At 39.4% G+C, this 4,837-nt stretch overlaps 1 protein-coding gene and 1 long non-coding RNA gene across 2 annotated transcripts in view; one reads left to right on the top strand and one right to left on the bottom strand.

Annotated features, from left to right (window-relative positions):
- The window catches only part of HTR2A (5-hydroxytryptamine receptor 2A), a 37,425-nt gene extending 37,065 nt beyond the window's left edge, over positions 1 to 360 (bottom strand). Inside the window, exon 1 of the mRNA XM_038761824.1 lies at positions 61 to 360. The gene's annotated coding sequence lies outside the window, so the exon portion shown is untranslated. The remainder of the gene's footprint in view (positions 1 to 60) is intronic.
- Positions 1 to 2,497, top strand: part of LOC119941404 — a 4,575-nt gene extending 2,078 nt beyond the window's left edge. Inside the window, exons 3-4 of the long non-coding RNA XR_005455208.1 lie at positions 1 to 127; positions 1,757 to 2,497. The exon at positions 1 to 127 is cut by the window's left edge and continues 19 nt beyond it. This is a non-coding gene — a long non-coding RNA (uncharacterized LOC119941404). The remainder of the gene's footprint in view (positions 128 to 1,756) is intronic.
- Positions 2,498 to 4,837: the final 2,340 nt, after the last annotated feature.

Raw genomic sequence — 4,837 nt, 5'->3', positions numbered from 1 at the left:
AGAATCAAACAGCACTAACAACACTTAGGGAAAAATATACACAACATAACGGAAACTTACGTTAGACTTCAGAGTCCAGATATAAGATGCATTTTGACCCACCGCATCCTTCACGGTCCTGAAAATGGTGAGTGCCTTTTTGTGTCCGACTCTTCCAAAAAAGGTTCTGATTGTATTTTGATTTCAGCTTTGTCAATTTCCAGACTGTACTTTGGAGGGCATCAGGTCCAGTGTGGCATGGTTCTTCTTGTTCATTTCTTCTGAGTGCCGGTGTGCTTGGTTACACTTTCCGAACGTAGTCTTCTTCAGCAAGCTAGGCATTTTGCAATATCGGAGCCCTCCTCAAAGTCACTACAGGAAAAGCCCAAAGTCGAAAGAGCCTTCTCCAACAGAGGGACTGTCGGTTTCACCAGGAATGTGATTTCTTGCTGACTGCCTCTTTCAGTTTATCGCACCTCCCACTCCCTGAATGTCATAAACTGCAAGGTAGCAACAGCTCAGGAGGACAGACCGAATGGAATTTTTTTTTCCTACTACAAACTCCCTGGTCTTATCATTTGGGAGTCTCGGGTTAAAAAATGAAGCCAACATTAAGACGTTTCCATTTGTAAAGACCACCTGCCAACCAGGTCTACTCCACTGTGATCTTTTAGAAGGTGAAAGTTAGGGAGAAAAAGTAAATGGGGTTAGCCTAGTATGTACTAGTAAGAAGGAAACCTGAAGCTTTTCCTTTCTAAAGGCTGCCGCTTTTATACTCAGTCTAAGTGGAATGACTAACCTTAGAAGCGGTTATGCAGTCTAGAAACACATCTACAGAAACAAAATTTGAGCCTCACTCTCTTCCATTTGCTTAGCATGACACATTACTGTCAAACCCGTCTTCATTTCCCAGACTGAACCTGCGAAGATTGGTATTTCATATTTATTGAAAGCTCACTATGTGCAGAGCACTGCGCTAAGCATTTTTCGGAAGCAGTGACAATGTTAGATTTCACTTCCCCAAAGAACGGTAGGCACTTTGCAACTTCATCTCAGTCAGAACATCTCAGCTGTTCTTGCCCTATTATTCAGTTGGGGAAATGGCAACAGAGAGCAAGGAAACTTTCCTGTGTAGTCACCAAGTCAGAAGTAAATCGGAAATAATTTGTCTTAGTTTGTGTCTCCCCTGCTAGACTGCGATCCCCCAAGTTCTTAGTATACTGCTCTACACCCGTAGGAGGTGCTCAGTAAATACTTGTGAAGCCTTGAATTAAATCTGGATTGCTGAACTCCCTAACCCATCTATAGGGGGATGGAAGCTCCCGTCAGGAATGATGGATGGGCTTCAGGCTGAGGACCTGCAGAGAGGAAGTCACTAGGGAGCTAGTGATTTCATTCATTCAATTGGATTTATTGAGCACTTTCTGTGTGCAGAGCACTGTACTAAGCGCTTGGAAAGTACAATTTGGCAACAGATAGAGACAATCCCTACCCAACAGAGGGCTCACAGTCTAGAAGGGGGAGACAGACAACAAAACAAAACAAGTAGACAGGCATCAATACCACCAAAATAGATAAACAGAATTATAGATATATATACACATCATTAATAAAATAACTGAGCACCACCAAGGCAATGAGGGCTAAATAAAGTGTACGTGGAAGACGTATCTTCAAAAGACTGTATGTACCCACACTACACCCACAAATTCCTTTCACATCATATTACACCATGTTTTATGATTTCTCTTTTCCATTTCATCTTTTCTTCGTCTAGATAGACTGGATGCCAGTAGCACAAGGAATCAGACCTTCACATCATATCAGTCCAGGAAAATTCAGGCAACAGGACCAAGACCCTCAGACAGTTACAGACTGTACAAAAGCAACTGACATCATCCACAGACTGAACTTTCACAACTATTAAGTAAATGGCACTGCCTTGAGACATCCGTCGAAATCTGGAGATTACCCCATGATGAAACCTTGGGTCAGTCACCAGCAAAATGGAGAAAGGTTGGGCTGTGGTTCTGACCCAGGCCAATAATTAGAGTAATTATTAGATAACTAGAATAATAATCCATGCAAAAAGAGACCAGGGCTCTGGTTTGGAATGTAATTCTGATCCCTGAGAAACTTGCAATTCAACAAACTATAAGCACAACTGAAAAGTCTAGAGAAAAGTCATTCAGGAGTTGCTATATTGAGAGGGACTACTTTATAAAACCTGCCTAATACTACAGACTGAAATACATGAAGTGTACCTCACGTGACTGCTGTACCAGGAAGTGTACCAGCCCGCTGTATGGAAAAATCTACCTCCAACTAAGGATCTTCATTGGCAATGCAAAACTCCAACAAAGCACTTTGTTATCCAAGATGCAAACTATCCAAAAATGCAACAAGTATAAAACCAAACAAGAAGACCTGTATGCCCTTTGGAAGATTCTAGACTGTAAGCTCATTGTGGGCAGCTAATTCTAGTGTATTATACTCTTCCAATTGCTTCGTATAGTGTGCTGCACATAGTGCTCAATAAATACGATTGACTGATTGATTGAGAATGGCTGATAGCAAGATACCCAAACAGCTGGTCTATGTTGAGGAGAAATGGGGAACTCACAGATAGGGTGGACAGAAGACAAGTTTTAATGAAGCAAAATCTCAAACAATGTGGCATAGTTAACAATAAAAATAATAAAAATAGTATTTGTTAAGCACTTACTATGTGCCATGCATGTTCTAAGCACTGGGGTAGATACAAGGTAATCGGGTTGTCCCGTGTGGGGCTCACAGTCTTATTCACCATTTTACAGATGAGGTAACTAGGGCATAGAGAAGTTAAATTGTGGATGGCTTGGAGACACCAGCAGAACAAATCAGCCTGGTGTACTGCAATCAGAAAAGAAATAACTGTCTTAGAAGAGAGAATTCATGAAAATTGCCAAACAAGGGCCCGATGAGTTATTAATGCAACACTGTCACAAGAAGCAATCTTTACTGCCACACAATGCGGAAAGAATTATCGAATTTGGGTCTTACTGATAAAAAAAAAAATTTCACCATTAGTTCCGGTATCTTTGAACATGGAGGACAACATGCATGTGTGTGCATTCTCTCTAATAATGGAGAGTGATTGTAATTTGATGTTTTCAACGAATGTGGTGGTGTACCTGGGGGAAATGGGAGAAAGGGGTTAGGAATAAGGGAGACTAAGATTTGGTATGTTTGTCCTAAATGGCAAGGACCTTTCCACCTATGTTTTTCTAAATTTTTTTCTAAATGTTTTTAGAATGTTTTTCTAAAATGTTTCTAAAATTTCTAAATGTTTTTTCTAAATGTTTTTCTAATGTTTTTCTAAATTTAACATTTATTTTGGGGGATTTTTTTCCCTGAAGGTAGTAGTTCCAAAGGGAAAGCAACAGAGCTCTTTCAAAAGAAAAATGATTAATTATAAGCTATGACTGGGGATCATTTCACAAATTTCTTCATTTGCAAAAGCACATTTTACTTTCTGTAGCTTCATTTTCACTTAGAAAGAAACAGCTCCCCAAATTGGTCTGTTCACAGAATATTTCAGTGATGTATTTCTGTACTCTGCTGAACTAGAAATTTGTCAGACTGCCTGAAGGTTTATTTCATTTTACCCAGACATCCATCACTGTCAGTGACAGAACACAAAAAGTTCCATAATTCACATATATATATATATATTCATTCATTCAATTGCATTTACTGAGCACTTACTGTGTGCAGAGCACTGTACTAAGCACTTGGGAAGTACAAGTTGGCAACATATAGAGATGGTCCCTACCCAACAGTGGGCTCACAGTCTAAATATATATATATATATGTATGTATGTATATATATAATTTCCATTGTGTATGTATATATATCCCACATTCCACTATTCTTTTTAATAATTGTGATGTTTGTTAAGCACTTACTCTGTGCCAAACACTGTGCTAACCACTGAGATGGATACAATACAATCAGATCAGACACAATCCTTATCCTTCATGGAGTTCACAGTCTAAAGAGGGAGAACAACTATTTAATTCCCACTTCACAGGCGAGGAAACAAAACACATAAAAGCCCAACATAAAATCCATAATTTATACTGTACACCATCAGCAGACCCAAACAGTCCAATTTCCAACTGCCCCATATTTCATTCATTTCTCACAGCACGAATCACTTTGTTGCTCTTCAAGACCCCTTGTTTAATTGTAGCAATGTTCCCCCATTTACCATAATAATATAATGAGACATATGTATACCAGTCTTTAAACACCCTTGTCACTAGTTTTATTTTGGGCAAACTAATTTCTGCTGATTTATCTTCCTGAGCAAACCCTGGGATTCAACAGACACCAAACATCAGGGAGATAGTTCATCTACAATTGTCCTTAAGTTTCCTCCCCAGACTGTGCAGGTATATGACTGAAACACGTGTTCTTCACGGATTGGTATCTGCCACTCCCTCTACTGAATTTTTTTGTCATTGTTGAATTTTATTTCAGTTAAAATTATAACTCTAATTATCTCTGGTGGCATATTGCCAGGGTCATTAATGGATAAAGCTTGTAAATATAATCCTTAACTACACAGCTGTTGAGTCCCATTTATTACTTGGTTTTATGAATAGCTTTTGGTTTCTGGTTCTTCAGTTAATTCATACTTTGTGACTTCTTCTGCACAAACAGCAGTACGGCGTAGTGGAAAGATCACTGGCCTAAGAGGAAAAGAATCTGGGTTCTAAAACCGTCTCTGCCACTTGCCTGGTGAGTGGCCTTGGGCGGGTCACTTAAAGGAAACTGTGCCTTAGCTTCTTCTTCTGTAAAATGGACTGAAAT

The sequence above is a fragment of the Tachyglossus aculeatus genome, chromosome 20 (assembly GCF_015852505.1).
Source record: "Tachyglossus aculeatus isolate mTacAcu1 chromosome 20, mTacAcu1.pri, whole genome shotgun sequence".
Taxonomy (NCBI): domain Eukaryota; kingdom Metazoa; phylum Chordata; class Mammalia; order Monotremata; family Tachyglossidae; genus Tachyglossus; species Tachyglossus aculeatus.
This window is presented reverse-complemented; position numbering and strand designations above follow the sequence as displayed.